Genomic DNA, 18,398 nt, shown 5'->3' on the forward strand with positions numbered 1-18,398 from the left:
AATACTTTAAATGTTACCAAATGCAGGACAGAACCATAACCCTGTGCCACGCTTGCTAATACAAAAACCCAGTAAACAGCATCTGAATGAACCCATCAGTCTTAACAAGAAAAACAAAGCAACACGCAAAACTCCCTCCCCCAAAAGCCCAGTAGGTAAAACAATCGTCTTTTTAGAATTCGACTACTAGAAGAGGCTTCTTTAAATTATAGCTCACTTGAAAATAGGTGGCATTTTAAACCACACAGAAGAATTGTCTAAGAGATTTTGTAGCTAGGACTGTGAGATGGGAGGGGAGGAGGGTTTGGGTTGCGGTTTTTTTTCATAGAAACCTGTTACTATTAAATTAATCAATTAATGTTAAAGCTACATTGTCATCGACCACACCACCACCCCACCCCCTCAGAAACAAAGCCTGCCTGTTTTCTGGCAGTAAACAGTAAACGCAAGGAAAGATAGACGCATTAAAAAAATCTGACACTAGTGGAGATTTGGCAAGAGAGAGTGAGCACATGAAAAACAAAAGGAAAAAAAAAAGCAACGATAAACCTAGATGTTTTCTTTTAGGGTGGAAATTGTATAAAGGCAGAGAAAAATATTCCTTTGCAAACACTCCTGAAAGCATAGAACATGGCTGTTGAAACACAACAATCATCCTGTCTTAGCCACATGCTCTTCACGATCCTCTTCAGTTTAGCCAGAACACATTTTCAGCGTGGCTGGGGATGCTGCACCAAACATTCAGCAAGAGTCTAGTCGGCAGCTAAAATCCTTGAAAGGCGAAGGGATGATTAGCAAAACAACCCAACGACAGAGCGCGCCCTCTCTCATTTATATTGATTGCTGTAACCGTGGAAGGATTTTCACCCCAAAGATGATACTGCGGTTGTTACAGCTTTTCAAACAAATAGTGATGACTGGCAGATAACTTCAGGTTAAAATAAGAACCTGCAACACTGAACGCAAGTCCCATGGTACTGCAGCAGCCTTTAACAGCCCAGTTTTTCCTGGCTAGGAGAGAACTGATGAAAAGGCCAGGCATGGAATCAATTAAAATAGTGCCGAAGTGGTTTTGAAAAGAAAAGGTTAGACACTCCAAAGACTTAGCAGTTGAGAGTTTAATGGGTCATTTTTTCCCTGTGCTGGAACACAGAGCTTTCACTATGGCTGGAGTAGATTTAAGATGTACTTTAATGCTCATGGAATCAAAATATCTTATACCCTAACACATGAAGGACATACTAGGATATTCTGCCCCTATGCTCTACCTGCCTTGAGTAGATGCAGTGACCCCTATTTCATACAATGACTCAAAATACTTTCAAATTCTGTCCTTCGGTCTCCCCTGTGTGGGGATGAGCTGTGAGGGTGGAAACACAGGAAATGCCACGGCACAACAGTTCAGCAGCTCACCAAATCTGCGGCCTCTCTCATGCTGGTCAAGCATCTTAGAGGAAGCCTTAGGAAACCAACTGCACACACTGCCACTAGTGTATACCACATCTTAAAGGGAAATGCCCTTGCTCCAGACAAAACCAGTTCTTTTACAAACCTCAAGGACTGGCAGATTTTCGTTTTTTCTCCCAATCAGTATGACTATCAGCAAATGCGGCAATCAAAAACTACGTCCTCAAATAAAGGACAGTACCTGGAACCAGGGGTTCCCACAATTAAACAACACACTAGGTTAAATGTGTTTCCTCCTGTCCATTTCACATGGCTTTTGCTTCTTAATTTTATTGAGCACTCGTTTTATTACAGGAAGCAGTAAACCAAAACCTACACCAGGCATTTTACTACTATTACAACAGCAACACCTCCCTACCACCTGCTCTTTTCTTTTTTAAGTGATATTTCAGGAATCTGAAACTCTCCCTGTACATGAGCCATAAAACCAAACATGGTATCCAAAACAAGGATGAAATTATCAATTTCACAGCCAGACCTCTCTTGCGTGACTTCTTGGATACCTCCTAAATTACAGTCTTATGTTTAGGCTTTCAATTACCATCCTCCACCCATGTTCCCCACTGACTCCAGCAACATGCAGACCAGGCTCCTAAAAAAGAACGAAACTTAACATATCTGAGCACAATTTTGCCAGTGTTCACTGCATTGCCTTACACTGCGTTGCTGATGTCACTATTTTGCAGAATTGCTCAGCTGTTTTGCTCAGCTGCCACTAGTGCCTTCTGAAGTCCTCCTCAGCAGCCTTAATGAACCTGAACAACTGTGATCTGACAGATAGGGTTACCACTTCATTATCCATTCCATCCCTCAGATTTCTAATACAGCTATTAAAACCCAAACATTTGGTATTGATCTCTGCTGCACAGAATACTGTTAACCCTTCCCAGGGACCATAACTGGCCGTTCTTCTTTTTTCTCCTCAGTATTCTGAGCTGAGCTCGACAAGACTTTCTCTTGGACTTCCACCAAGCATTTATAAAGCACTAGAGCGTGGAAGAGTCCTTGTGCTCCCCAAGTGTCGCTATGACCCAGTTTTCTGAAAGATGAGAGCACATAAAAGTAGTTGTGTCTTTGCCCTCTGATTCAGTATAGAGAGACCTAAATTAGGATATAAAGACTAGGTTTCTGAGATGATCTCAGGAGCTACCGATGATCTCAACTTACATTGAACTAAACCAAAAGGACAGCAAAAGGAGAGATTTGGGATAATTTCTTGAACAAATCTGGCAAGTAACCACTGGACAGAGAAAATCACATATAACAAGATTTTGAGATCAAAGCATAGGGGATGCATAAATCCAAACTCTGAATGACTGCATTTTATGCCATAGCAAGATAATATTTTCTCAACACACATTAAAACAACCAAAAAAAAAATCATTCCTTATCTTGTCATTATGTTGTCACTCCTTATTCTGGATCATAAGAAAAAAGGCCTCACAGTTACTGCCATATTCTTTCAACAAGCTACCCCCCACAGGCAGTGCTTTAACTCACCCAGACCTTACGGGCCCAAGGGCACAAGACTCCTATTTAGCAGGGTAAAAAGTGTCTCTGTCAGAGCCGGAGCTTGACACAGCTCCCTGCTTCAAAAGCACCTCTGATCATCAGTAAACACTGCATTGCACATGGTGAAGGGGGTCGCACACGCCCCTCTCCTCACCTGGCCACCCCCTCTGGGAGGCTGGGGCTGCTGCACAGACCAGTTCTTGGAAACGCCTGTAGAGGATGTCAGTAGCCCTAAAAAGCATTTTTTGAAGCCTCTGCTGTTCCTCCTGCCTGTTTGGTAGCTACAAGTTTTAGTCTTGTAGAGCTGATGTAGAAGCTACTTAAAGAAAAACCTAGGCTGCAATGACTGAATTAGCAGCAGCAGAAGATTGGAGAGAAAAACAAGAAACGATGTAAGAAAGAAAAAATACAGGAAAGGTTAAAAGGAAATGTGGGGAAAGAGATGATTTCTGTTTGATTCCTAAAGCAGGCGATGCAGCATATGTGATGTTAATGATGAAAGACTTGTTAAAAGAATCCAAATGCTTAGCGGGGCTAAACGGAAGCAGGAATAATAACCAAATGGTAAGAAATAAAATTAGTACCTCCAGCTGTAGGAAGGCTGGGAAAATATAACGGTCTGCAGGACTGCTGGAATAAGCAAAGTGAGAACGGCTGCCTGTATCAGTGAAGAAAGAAGCGAACAAAAGGACGGTTGTTTTGTGAAGGTCGATCTGCATGTGCTCTGCATCCACTTGCTGCTTGCCTTTGTTTTGTTTTCTAGGCTGACCTTGACCCCATGCCACACAAAGGATTCAATGAAAGCCTCCGTTCAAAATCTCAATTAAAAGACTGAAAGAACAAACGTATCTTGGGCTGCAGCCCAAAGCCTAAGCCCAAGCGTCAGCCACCCGGCAGAGGGAGCATCCCCAGCAGCTCAGGCGTGAGCCAGAGTGCCTGGCTCTGGCCAGGGCAACCTGCCTCCTGCACTGGCTTTGAAGGAGCCCTCCCAGTGCTCGGGACAGGCAGAACAGCTCAAAAAGAAACATTTAGTTTTTTCTCCAAAGGGTTGCTCCTAAGCTTTTATGGTGAGAGATCAAAGCTAGAGGAAGGATGGGAGCTTACAGGATAGTGAAGAAAGTTTGAGGGTAAATTAGTGTTGTGCATACTAACAAGGCACACATGCAACATCGCTCCGCTGAGGGAGCCTGCTAATGGCTTGGGCAGTTTGAACCAAAACACATGAAAGCAGTTAAGCATGTCATCACCAACGATGTCTTCAGAAGTGTTCAGCTGCTTTATGAGAAGCTCTTCAAAACACACATGCAGATATAGTTTCCTAGAAAGAAGGTGTAATCCACAAGAAAACGCAGGGCTGCCCAAAGTGCATCCTGCATGCCATGTGAGGCCTGCAAAGCCTCTGCATGAGGCTCGTAATTTTTTTTATTTAAATTGTGGTATTTTATTTCAATTCTCGTACTACATTTAATTGAAGTATTGCAATGTAGATTTGTTACACAGCATCCAGTTTGGGGCACTCTCTGAAAACAATCTGGGGAGCATTTGTGGAACAGGGATAAGGTGGAAACTAACCTCAGGGCTTTGGTCTAAAAGACTAATTGACTGCCAAAATTATCTTGGTGTAATTATACCTATGTAAATCCCTATTTATCCTGGAATAAGAGCGGTTTTTTTAACTTGATTTAGCTTATACAACTTCCAAAGTTATATCAATGCAGGCAGTTGTACATGCATAATCCTGCTAAATTCCTCTGCATGACCTTTCATATCATGCATAAAAAAAGTGAAAATTAAAAACAGAATAATCAATAGTAAAAATAAAATACTAATTTTATTAGAGGCAAGGATGTATCTTCCTGTTATTCAATCATATGCTCCCTAAGGTATTCAAAAAGTAAATATCAAAACAAAGGAATTACCCTTTTCTTTAAGTAATACTTCCTCCTGGGTTCTGACAGCTTTACTCTTGAAGAGTAGATAACCACTGACATTTAGAGTTGCAAGTACTATTTCTCTAAAAACTTCCTGTTATGGTCAAAGGCAGAGATATTAAAGGAGCCAAATTTGGCTCCTATTGCCATATGTTGTTTCTAATAGTCACAGCTTGAGTTTCAAAACTGATGTAGAATTTGCACTTCCCTTTGTCTCCATTGAGTGCTGCTGTACTCCCAGTACTTCTGAAAATCAGGAGTCACCTAGGAGCCTCATTTCTGGAATCTGGCATAAAAACTCAGAATTGAATGTGAAAAGAACCCACGGACGTAAGCTACCTGGGAATATCTGAAAGTCTTGGATACAATGCTTAAAAGTCACGCATCTCCTTCATACTTCCTTTTCTAAATAAGAGCCTAAAAGTTGGAATGTGATTTACATGTCTTTTGCCTTGCTCCTGGCATACTTTTTTCAGTTGAAGCTTTGATGTAGTTAGTGTTTCCAAGAAAAGTTTGGGGTTTGCAAAATTATATTCTTAAAATGAAGAAAAAGAAAAGAGGGATACAAAGTAAGGAGTTCTTGGTTTTAGAGAAAATAATTCTGGTATTCAGAGTCATTTCCTCATGACACCTTTGGAGACTGAGGATGCAAAAGTCTTCTGTAACTTCCTAGTGACATTTTCCTCCTGATAACATAACTTCTTTCAAGGGCAGGAGTAACCTTGCCAAACATAATCACCACAATTTCTCCCCTCATACGCAGCCTCTGACTGTATCATTCATCCCCTATGCAGACATTCTGCAAGCCTCTTTGCCAGATACTGCTCCTTAGGAAGTGCTTGCAGAATACCAGAAATACACGAATTCTCGCCCAGGCCTCCAGAGCGCAGGTCATCTCCTTCAACCATGGCTTCCACCAATAGTGAAGTCACAGTGCTGGCTTTGTGATATCACAGCATTCTCCGTAGCAACAGCCTATGAGGTCACAAATAAAGGATTATCACTTTGCTGCAGGATTAAGGGAACTAAGAAGCTGGTCTGTCAGGAAGATGGGTTTTACTTCAAATAATGAGAATTAGGAGAATGCTGAAAATAAATGGGTTGTAAACTGTCTTTGTCTAGCATGCATCCTTTATCCAATAATGCTGTAAAGTAAGATATTCCTTTGACAGTTCCCAAGTAACTGAGTGAACTGCAGGCTGCCTCTTGAGCTATTACATGGGCACTGAATCCTGAAAAAACTTCCGTATCTTTTGACTCCTCAGTCATTTGATTTTGCAAGTGCAGACAGCAGTCAGACCACTCTCCTCAAATTGTCTGCTGGTTAGTATATTCACAGGTGTTCAATGCTGGCAATAAGTTCCAGAAAGTAATTAAAAAAAATAAAATAGAAAACCAAGCCTGGAAACATCTTGCCTTAGCCCACCTTACTGTTTAGGCAAGGATTTGTGAAGGTGATTCCAAAGCGGGAGTCTATGTTCCTAAGAAAGATTAAAAACAATACACATTGTAAGTTACAGTACTTTAAATACTTGTTTAAAATGCGAGAAACTGATTATTTATAAGAACCTTCCCTGCAAAATATACTTGCAGTCACATGAATCTTTACCACAAACATGACTGTTAGAATAAAGCACTTGTATGAATAATTTCATTACACTCTTAGTGGTGCATTTTTTTCAACAATATCTGGTTTACTCCCCAGTGAACACGCTGTTTAGAAGTTCTGTAAAATACATAACCTCCAGAACCTGTTTGAAATTATTCCAAAGCTTTTATCTCCCCACTTCCCCACCATGGAGCAAATCAAGACGAGCACAAATACAACCACCCGACAAACGCTTCCTGGCCCCTCAAGGAACCACTGAGGCATCCATGCAACTATCCAGAGCACAAATTAAACGTTAATTTGGTTTCAGCATTTAAAGGGAGTTACAGTCCATCAGGGGAGGGGGGAATGAAAGGAAGGATGATACCAGGTGAGAACAGACTTACTACGTTATTCACAGAAATCCTATGCCCTGTGCATGCTTGCACATGAAAACTCTTCTGTATTTTTGAAGTAATTTCCCACTTTTACAGATGCCTGGCAACTCAAGCTGCCTAATGTCTGTAAACTAGCCACTGCATGCATATAGAATCATCTCACATGTGCAGCAGGTCCAACACATCAAGTGTACCACGCATGCATAATTTATCTGCCAGGGACTGTCCCGGATTTTAAGATTAAGATCTAAAAATCCTAAACCAGCCTGGTTTATAATTTGCACCCTGAGCTGTGATGCAACCACAAAGCAGCTGTACAGCATGAGAGCAGCTTGAAAATTTTGAGTAAGGGCCTGCTTGTAGCTTAGTGGAGCTGGAAGGTGAGACTTCCAGCATTATGAGTGTAGGCACTAATACCAATTTCCATTCTAGGACTGGAAAAAACACATTAGGTTGCCCAGAGAAGCTGTGGCTGCCCCATCCCTGGAGGGGTTCAAGGCCAGGCTGGACGGGGCTTGGAGCAACCTGGGCTGGTGGGAGGTGTCCCTGCCCAGGGCAGGGGGTGGAACTAGGTATCTTTAAGGTCCCTTTCAACCCAAACCATTATGTATGATTCTATGATTGGACAACTTTACAGTAGCTGATCAAGACCTCATCTGGAGTCTCACCTCCCAGTCCGGAAAATTTAGATCTCTATTTTGCAGTTGGACGACTGTTAAAAACACTAAGAAATAACAACATAGACCGATGAGATGTTTCACAGTCTTTTAAGTACGCTTTGAAATTCTGTAACCTATTTTAAAACATATTTGTTTCTTTGCCCTCCAGCACCAGCAGTAAAGAATCTCCAAGCAAGTGCTCAGATATACCAGATTTACTTGTTTGGCCACTAACCCCTACAGCTTTCTAGGCCTGCTAATAACGGCTGAAGCCAGCCGTGCTGTAAGACACCAGGGCCTTCAAACGGACCGCGGCCGGGCCTGGCCCAGGCCGTCTCTTTAAACCTGCAGGGATGACAAACACACGGCCTTTACTAAACCGGCAATTTTCTAGCCTCCTGCTAGAGCATAACGCCCGTTCAACCGCCAGGACACCCCGAGTTAATCCCCAATACAAAGACAAGGCGCCATCCACGCTCCCCGGGGGGGGAGGGGGGGGCGGGAAGAGCAGCCCCGCCGGTACAACCGGCCCGCCCGGGCCCACCCCAACCGACACTGCCGGGCTCAGCGCAGCCCCCCGACTCCCCGCGCTGCCGATGGAGCCTTTAATGTCGCGGCAAAGCGGGTAACGGAGTCAAACGGGGAGAAACGCGGCCCCGGCGCAGCCCGGCGACGCGGTACCTCAGCGGCAGCACCTCCCGGCGGCGCTGAGGCGCGGCCGCCCCGCCCCGCCCCGCCGCCGTCCCGGCATGCACCGCGCGGGGATGGGAGGTGGGGGGATGAGGTGGGGGGTGGTAACCCGGCCCGTCGCCATGGCAACGCGTGGTGGCAACGCACCGGGCCTTCTCCCCAGCGCCTCCCTTCAAGGAAAGCTTCAGGGCACCCCCAAAAAAGGATGAAAAGCAACAATTCACCCAGTTCGAAGATGCCAGGTTACTCTCACCTTTGCACGGCGCTTTTTCCATGTTTTCAACCCAAACCAGGGGGTGGCGTTTTGCTTCCGCGACGCTTTCCCCCACCCTGCCCCGCCATTTTGGATGCGGGAGCAGTTCCCACAGGATACGCAACGGGTCCCAGCCAGCCAAAGCTCAGAGGCAAAAATAAAAATAATAGGTTTTTGTTGATTGGTTTCTTTGGGCTTGGGGTCGTGGGGTTTCTTCGTGGTTTCGTTCGAGGTTGGGGATTTTACACAGTGGTAAAGGAAATTTCCATCCAGTTCCTGTATGAGCTCTCTGTCCTCAGGAGAAACCTTCCCACCTGAAGCGAGGGCGCGGCGGGGGCCTGGTACTCCAAAGAGCGGTAAAGGCAGGAAAAACCCCTTTGCCTCCCCGAGGGCAGCGACATGACGGGACGTGTGCTGCTGACGCCATGAGTGGATCTGAACAGTCACCGCAACCAAATCCACCCCCCTCCTTCAAAAGGAACCCTTCAAGTACCGTACACGACTTTTTTCACTCAGCATGGCTTCACAATTGATGCAAGGTTTTTTGTTGTTGGTTTTTGTTGTTTTGTTTTTAAATTTAAGAAGGTAAAACAAAGGACCACAGCAAAGTACTCCCCTCTGGCTGCTACTGAGGTAGAATCTACACTTGTACAGAAACTTACACCAGTTTTCCGCTTTTTTAAAAAGAAGTTGTCGTCTAAAAAGACAACCATAAAGGGAATGTTTTTGCACAAGAAGGATAAAAAGACCCACTACCTCTATCTTGAGCAGATGCAATCTTGAATAGATTGCTATGACCCAAACACGCTTTGTAAAAACAATACATCAGCTGAAAACCAAAGCTGTAGAGCAGAGCCAAAAGCTAAAACAAAAAACATTCTCTGTCTCTCTTGGTTTTGCTTAGAAAATGATGTCTGACTATATAGTCTTAAAAAAGCATCAAGAGCAAGCAGGAGAATTAGTAGATAAAGGCAAAATCACGGGGTAACAAAGGTGCCTTGCTATGGATCCTGAGGATGAATTTGAACTTTGCTTTGAACTTTGTCCGAAGGTTTTCTTCACGAGTAAACCGGCATCTTGTTTTTTTAGGGATGGTGTGTCTCATGGCCTATGGGAATGAGCAACACGTACAGCCTAACCACACCAAGCTGATGGATGTTTAGGAGACAGCTAAAGCAGTATTTGTGTCACTGTAACTCGGTGTTTGGGACGCAGCTGATGCAAGCCCTGGTAAGACACGGGAGGTCTGCAGCACGCTGCGGTCAAGAATCAGCACCATGACCTCATCCTCCCCCAGCGCTCAGGCACGAGGGAAGCTGAGAACGGACTAGCAGCCAATTAACCACTGATTCAGCCTGAATTTCAATGTTCTTCCCTTTATGAGCTCACTCATCGTTTGAATTACTTAAGGAAGCTGCACAAATGCTTTTATTCCAGACTTTGACATGCAACCCATTACTGGAGCTGGCTAACTTGAAAGAAATTGAAACTTTCTGCTTGAGCAATGGAAAAAAAGATCAAGAAGGTAACGCGGCGGAGTAATACCGATGTTGAAAGGCAACTGCCACCACTCTAAGCAAGACTGAGAACCGCTGCGTGGCAGCACAACTGTGAGGATCTCCCCCGCGCTGCAACTACACACTGAAAACACACACACAATCCACAAGACCACCAGCACAGCCCTCTCACCCTAAACAAACAGCTGAAAGAGTGAAAAAAAAAAAAAAACCCAAACCTCTCTATAAATCCAATTTCCCCCTGCCAGGCAGTATGCAAAAAGCAACAGCAGGCGATTCGTACGATCACACAACCTCCAGCACGCAGGAAATCCCAGGCCAAGGCTCAGCGTAGAAGCTACAAGCCAACAGAGTGCAAAGGATTTTAAAAAGGCATACCACCACACCACCACACTGTGTCCAAAGCATTTTCTTGCCTATACATTGACTTCCCATAGCATTGCTTTGGCTTCTCTGTTTTCCATTAATTTTTGAGACCTTTAAGTGCTGGCAATTGTCTTTCCTTCACTAATGCCACTGAAACTCATGACTTCTTCTACAGGTCAAGTATGAGGAAATGGTTCTTTACTGGGTGACATCAGCAGTGTCTGGCGTTTTACAGGATGTGGAAGAAGACCGGCCCTGCCCCAAGGAGTTCACAGCCTAGTTCTGACAGAGCCAACATGCTTCAGATACAATCTATGAGGCCATGGAAGCATGAGATCACTTCCTCCTTGTGATCTTCAGCTTTACATACTTATCAATTACTTCTATTTAAAAGGCTCCTTTGAAAAAAAGAAACAAAAAAAAAAACCAGAGGAAATAAAAAGGCTCATAATGATTTTATCAGTTTCGGTATTTGGCTTTGGGACCAACCATGTACTTTCAGTTATTAAACAGCCGCGATTGCCTTTTTCCTCAAGTACAGGAGGAGGAACCTGGCAAACAACCAGGGAGGACAAGATGACTGACAATAGCTTACAGCTAAACTAGCAACTGCTCAACCAAATTGCACAATCCACAGAAGATGTGCCATGACTCTTAGCTAAAGGATGATAAGCCTACAACCAAGAGCCATAAAATTCCTATTGGTATCTCTTGTTTGTATTTAAAGAAAATACGGAAAAATCTGATGCTCACTTGTTTCTGCAGTATCTGAAAGCAAAGGATTCGTCAGCTTTCTACACACAGTTTCTGTTAACTGGAAGCCTGGAATGATCTAACTACTACCTCCACGTACAGGATTTGCACACCTATTAAAATTTGGGATTTTTGCTGTAAGCTTACAGGATGTTTTTGCTTTTTTCTCCTTCACTGCTAAAAAAAGAAAGATTATGGCAAAGATTAAACTAGGCTAGGCACTCAGTTTGTTCCAACTTCCCACCTCTCTCAGATGCAGGTTCAAAAATGTCAACCTGAACTGAACTAACAGATGATCATCAAGCACATTAGTTACAGCAAGAACCAAATTTGAGGCCCTGCACTGACCAGGAATAACTCCAAGAGGAGATCCTCAGACAGCACACCTGGATTCTTCCAGCCACCTGGAAAAGCTCCAGGACAGGTCCAGCACACCTAATTCCTGCAGGCTAACCATCAGGATTCCCTAAACGGCACCAGGAAAACAGCTTTCATTCAAAAGCAAGGGGTGGTCAAGGACGTAAAGCTACCTGAGACATCTGCGGTGCGTTCAGTGGTATGACTGCAACTGATGGAAGTGCGCCTGGGCCAGCTTTACGTTACCCACGTGGGGTAACTCCCTGACCCTCCAAACAGCTTTTGCAGTCGGCGTTGAACGCTGTGGTGTAGCAGTTACACTGCTTATGTTAACAGAGCTGACTATACAAAATGAAGTCATGCTTACAGCCCCTAGTGCTCAACATATCCCAGACAGATGTTTGTCCCTTTTAGACTTTTTATTATTTTGAAATCTAAGCATCTGGAAAACCTTACTGAACAGTTTATGCAAAATGGTCTCTCCTGTGCCAGAAATCTTCTATATATAACAGAGAGAGATAGGGTTAAACAGGCAATAAAAAAAACCCATACATACCCATATTGCCCTTGAAACACTCATGTCATACGCATACATTAGAAACTACATAGTCTTCTCTGTGCTTAAAACCTTACAAGGAAATTAGGTGCTTTTAACAGGCAAAACATCTAATCTGGCAGCAGAACCAGAACCAAACTCCCTTCCACAGCTCCGGAGAAACCAAAGCTAAGCTGCGTGCTCAAAATCAGCTCAGGGCACTCCGCCCTCGTTCAGCCATACTACCAATGGGTAGGTTTGGGTTAGCCTCAAAAAAACCAAACCATCCCAGCCTGACCTACACTGGAAAACAAAGCCATCGCTAACAACTTGTTTTCAGCTAGATCCTCTGGACTAAAACTGAAAATGCTGTTGACTGGACATCATCACTGCCGCTTCAGATGGCATGAGGAATCCACCACCACGGTGGTGATATTTGCCCCTTTGTTCATAGGAAACTGGAAGCCCTGACACAGATAAGTCATCGTTTGCCAAAGCATTTATAGATGCCTAACTGCACAACAGATCTACCCAATCCAAAGGCTAACCGTTGGTCTCCTCACCCATCCCAGGACATCCCACCATGAGTCAGTTTAGGGACCTAACCCAGCAGAAGGCTAGTCCTGCCAAAAAAACCTGAATACTTTATGCCAAACCCTGACTGGCTGCCCTGTTAGGACCAAGGAGGCCCTGCCTCAGAGCAAAGGTACGGAGGAGTAGGACCTCCTGCTCTGGGGGCCACTAGTCATATGTAAGAACTGCATTGTAATATGGCTGCTCACCACAAAAATGATGGACACGGTCACCGACCTGACAGCAAGTCCATGTGATAGCTGGAATTTTCAAAGGGCTTTAAAAAGGCTTACTAAACTCTGTCTGGTTTAATGGCATCTGGGTTCAGGTCTATCAGCACTGGTTTTAGCTACAAAGGGCAAGTTTTGCAAAAGCAAGCATAGTTTGTCATATCCGATAGACCAACGAGACTCGAACAAAGTAAGGACACGTAGCTGGAATAAACAAGGATATAAGTAGCAAGCGCACATTCCAAGAATGGGGTTAAAAATAGTGCTGTTCTGACAGAGACAGCATGTACCCATTTCCATCAGTAGTACCAAGGATCTGTTAAAAACCATCACCAGCAATAACTAACTTTCTCAAGGAATATGGTCTTACTAGACGTAAGATACTGACCATGCTAGTAAAAAACAACATGCAGGAGAAGACCGGCAGAATCCTGCATTTCTCCACCCACTGCTGGAGTATCTCCCCAAAACACACATGACGCAGTCAGAAAGAATGGCTTCATATGAACGATGACCTACTGTATAGACTACAATTCCACTGATATTAAAATGTATCAGAAAACCACACCAATATTGTGAAATATTAATTTTGGAGAGAGGGAGAAAAATTTTGACAAACATCAGAACTTCCTGCTACTGCATTCCTACATGAAGCGTTTCTTTCTCTCCCTTCAAATTAGTTTGTTCTGAAAGGCTGCATTAGGTAGAGCAATATTTAAAACATTTAAACAGTCAAATTTGAAACAAAACAGTCTGATCCTGCTGGAATTAAGTATTTCATCTCATCTAAAAATACTGGGTTTAGGGTTTTCTTCCACTTGAAATTTGACTACTTTGGAGCTCTGTTTCAAATCAGAAAACAATTTCCTTAGAGTCTGAAAACCTCCACAAAATAGAGCTTCTGTCTACCAGTCAACTGTAGGTAAGCCTCAAGTTTTACAACATGAGTTTCAACATACATCCTCACAAGAATATCCAGTATCACGTATTTCCTCCTGCGAAACCTGAGAATCCTAACACATTAGTTTCAAATGAAAACTTCCACTCGGTCTGAGCAGGATTTGAACTTGAAGCGCTTTTGCCTTGTTCTGCGGCTCAGTCCCCGTTTTGTTAATTTATCTTGCAAATGCAATACTTGATTTGCATGTGTTTATAAATATGTATGTACAACTCAGAGAAGGAAAGCAGCAACACCATTACATCACCCTCAACACCTGCACCATGCTGACTGAAGCAGAGAAGACCGTCTATTGTTTCTTCTTATTATTAACGTCTAGCTTCCCAGCCTTACAAACTCTTTACTTCTCTGCCAGTAACAGAAATCATGCTGGCTCTGTTTGACTTGTAATTTCCACTGTGACTGGAGAGGCAGGTCTTAAAAGGAAAAAAAAAAAAAAAAAACCCAAACCAAAAAACAGTGAAAATATCCATCAAATATTCTTACAATTTCTATAATGACATTTGCCCCAAGTGCCCATTTGCGTGGAAAATGTTTAAATTGTTCCATTTAAAAAAAGTCCACAGTCCTAAGGGAGCTTTTAGAGTTATATACAAAACATTTTCATGCAGATTGAGGGCATTAAGCACTTTATGCACGCAAAAAAAAAAAAAAAAAAAAAAAAAAAAAGAAGAGCTTGAAGAAATGTTTCAAAAAGAAAGCAGGAACATTTTAAGTCTGAGACCGAGATCTCGTCCATCACAGTCACAGAGAAAACAAACTGAAAAGAAACCAAAAGGAAAACAGCTGATAAACTACAAAACAGATTCTTTCCAAAGGCTTAGTCATCTTCTAATGTAAATGACTGCCACAATAATTCTTCTTCTAATCTAAAACGTAAACCTTAAAAACACCTCATTTTGCACCACAGAAGTTTACCACCTTTATGCTGAGCTACACGTTTAGGCAGAACAGAGAGCAAGGACACTGGGGGAGACGTTCACCACGCATTTTCACCCAGAAAACAGCACACTTTCAGCAAACAGAAAATTCAGACAGGAACTGCAGCAGCAGCAAGAGATGGGACTCGAAGACCCCAAACGCATGTGTCGTCAGGTTCAGGCCCCTACCAGAAGGCAGCTGTGGGAACGGTGCTGGCTGGAGAAGCATGTGAATACCTAGAAGACAGGCTACAAAGGAGCAAGCATTAAGACAAACCCCTGCGGGGCAGCAGGACTGCTTTGGAAATGTTTATTTTTAATTTCAAATCTTGATTCTGAAGTGATAAAGAGAAGCCCCAAGCACAGGAACCAGAACGGCGATGTTGTCTAGAGCATGATTTCATCCTCCCCACCTTGCGAGTTGCTTATCAAGCTCAGAAGGACACTGTCAAGCTTAGCAGCCCAGGCTTGCTGCTGGAAGAGCACGATCCCACTGGAAGAATGTGGAGCTAGCAGGGTTTTTCAGGTCAGGCTGGGACCTGGTACAAGGCTGCAGATTAGGCAACTTGAGTGAGTGAGGCGGGAGTCTCGGGAGCAGACAGCTTGCTCCTGGGAATAAGATTTGGAGTGCCTAGCCAAGCATTTCTGTAGAAGAGGACTCCCAGCCCTCAAGTTTGTTCCTACTTTGATGTTCAAGGGATCAGAAAGGGTAACCTTTCTGTGAGTGAACAAATCATAGTAAGAAAACATCCTGTGTCACCCATTTCCAATGCATATAAAAATACTCCGGAAAAATGAGTTTTGGTTGCTGCATGGGAAAAACTCCCAAGACTGTTTTAAAGATCTGCTGTGGTTTTGCCTTAAAGCTCATCAACACTCAAAGCCCATGAAAACTGGCATTTTCTCACTGCTAGGGAACATATCAAAGAGCAATAAAAAACAAGCATTGTGAGAAGACGATCTAACTGGTGGGCAGGTTCTTGAAACCATTCAGGTATTTGTCTGTCATCTCTGTGATCTTATGCCTGAGCTCTGTGGTCAAGAATACAGATTATTTGCGAGTCTTTATATTGTCTCTTACTGGAGCTCAGATCCTTAATAGCATTATTTAATATTAATTATCTATTACCAAGATGTAAATGAGAAAGTCCAATGACATTGCCTCTCACAAAGAGGAGCACCTAACACCAGCTGTTTTAAATGGAAATTTAATGATGGATAGTGTCTCACAAAACAAGGCAGACATACCACTGGGAATGTCCCCATGCCTCTGTTGTATTGGATGCATCACACTTGTAAGTAGTCAGGGCTATTCATTAACCAGCTATTGGCTGAAAGAAAATAAAATGTCCATTAAAAAGCAGCACCAACTTTTGGAAAGTGCAGTAAAACTAAGGCACAGCTAAACTTTAAGAGGCAGAGAAGGATTTTAGCTAGATGCTTCATCCCGAACTTCTACTTTATCTAACTGGATCTCATACCTTGTCGAGAGCTGCAACAAAAATACAGGTAGATTCTGAGCATGTGGAAAGGAAAAAGAAGAAAAAAAAAAAAAGAATTAAAAAATAATGATCTTTCAGGAATACCATGGATGCAGCCACACCACCTCTTCAGAAGAGAATCTCTCATCTTGGGAGTTAATTTTGTGCCGCCTTCTATTACAAGCCCAAAGGATGCACACAAAACTGTATTGGTGAAAGTGACTTAAAATGTGTTTCTAATTATGCCTGAATGAGGAGCTGCTGGTGGAGTTATTCACACAAACTATTTCCGTTTGTTAAAGCCATTATCCTGATCCTCTGACTACTCCCCCTGCACCCCTTTAAAAAGCAAAATAAAAAAAAACCAAAACCACCAACCAAAAAAAACCCAAAACAAGACAGAGAACAATTTAAATGTTTTGATATGACAAATGCCAGACTCCAAAACACGTAAATGTGCTCGAACAATGCACTCAAGGCTCTCATCCCACTACCTTACCTCTTCAAATAAACCTCCTGAGCTCATTCAAAACGCAAACACTTTAAACGTACAAACACAGAAAGAACTTTCTAGCTCTGGTAAGAAGATAATGAATCACAGAGTTAACTTCTTGCTTTCAAGACGACTCTCAATCGTTGCCTCAGTGATTTTGCTTTCAGCCTCACCCCGTCCCGATCCTGGCACGTTTTGCTCCAGAACACACACAGAGATCAGACAAGCTTTGCTTAAGATTCAGAAAGAAGATAAAAAGTACGGGTGATTAGAAGTGTACTCTATCCTGCCTGAAAGGACGGGGGGGCTGATGGTGATGGGGGGAAGAAAAAGAGCACACAGGATATAATGAGAAAGGGGAAATACTCTTCCAGAATGAGGGAAGATGAAGAAAGGGAGAGGGGAAAGAGACCTAAAGAGTTACAAAGAAAAAAAAGCAGACAAACTGGCCGTTTTTAAATTCCTGAGAGAAAAAAAATATTTCCAGCATTAGGGAAATGGAGGTAATTTTTTTTTACAGTTTAAGCTAGAAGACAAAAAAAATATTTAAAGGAGAAAGTGAGATACACCTATACTGAGGGGGTTCCCAGTAGATGCTGACACCATCCGTTACGAAGCCCTGGCATTTGAAGGGGAAGGTGTCTGGAAAATACTTTTCCTCCAAAGAAAAACTGGACAAGTTTATGATGGGGGGAGATCTATAAGCAAGTAAGCAACACCAGCACAATGGTCCCGTTCACTACCCAGACCAAAGAGAAGAACCAACAAGCTCTTTACTTGGCCATGTGAAATGAAGGGTTGGCCCTTTGGGCATGGTGCATGAAAGCCGCAGCAGAAGCCGTGGGCTGGCCCGCATCTCAAAGCAGGCTGACCATCCTGAACAAATTTTCCAAGCATCTATTTGAATACAGGCCCCGGCTGCTGGCCTGAGGGATGGCAGGACTGGAAGTGGGGTGGAATCCCCAGCCTCCAAATGTCGCTCCGCGCTTCCAGCCTGGTGCGGAGAGGAAGGATTTCTACTCAGGGTACTGCAGAAGTCAGAATACCTTCCAGGCAGCAGCTCCCTCACTTCATCCCCATGATCTGCTATCCAAAAATCGATTCCCAAGAACTCTTTTTTGGGTTGGGGTTTTTTTGTTTGGTTGGTTTGGGGTGGTTTTTTCTTTCTTGGTTCACTCTCCATTCTCAGGATGTAATTAAGGTTCAAAGTGAAGAAAGAATGGGAACCAGCTCTGTGTCAGCGATTAGCTCAACATCCTGTTAATATCCACCCATAATCTCTCCCAGTCTAGGCATCTATCACCTGAGAACTCTTCATTAAGCAGCAGCTCAAGACAGTTTATGAGACCCCAGGTAGATTAATTTTCCAGTGGTTGCCTCCATGGGTTACCAATCTCCTCCACTTCTTGTTATGCATTCAGTTACACCCGCAACAAATAACACCTCCTGTGAATACATAACCAGGTTTTATACTTTACCTCCACGAACCCTGTCCTCCTGTATCCCCCGCACCAGGAATGTAAGCTTAGTTAGAAATGAGAAGCCCTGTTTTCCCGTGCACTAGGACATCCTTTATTTTACGTATTTAAGGCACAATACAACTGAGTACAAGCAGCCAGAATGACCTCAAAGTTTTTACTAAGTTGTTCTTTTTTCCTTCCAGTTCTTTGGCTTGCTAACAAATTGGGTTAGTTTCACAGTCCACAGGTGTCAGGGC

General features: G+C 43.3%; 1 protein-coding gene across 5 annotated transcripts in view; it reads right to left on the bottom strand.

The window, feature by feature from the left end:
• The window catches only part of STOX2 (storkhead box 2), a 93,446-nt gene that overhangs the window by 25,669 nt on the left and 49,379 nt on the right, over nt 1-18,398 (bottom strand). The window contains exons 1-2 of one of the 5 annotated variants that reach the window (XM_063335587.1): nt 8,237-8,252; nt 6,342-6,391 (exon numbers count right to left, since the gene is read on the bottom strand). The exons of 3 other annotated variants lie outside the window; for them this stretch is intronic. The gene's annotated coding sequence lies outside the window, so the exon portion shown is untranslated. Of the gene's footprint in view, nt 1-6,341; nt 6,392-8,236; nt 8,297-18,398 lie in introns of those variants that run through there. One more of the 5 variants, XM_063335591.1, reaches the window with a different exon arrangement.

Source organism: Chroicocephalus ridibundus, chromosome 5 (assembly GCF_963924245.1).
Source record: "Chroicocephalus ridibundus chromosome 5, bChrRid1.1, whole genome shotgun sequence".
Taxonomy (NCBI): Eukaryota; Metazoa; Chordata; class Aves; order Charadriiformes; family Laridae; genus Chroicocephalus; species Chroicocephalus ridibundus.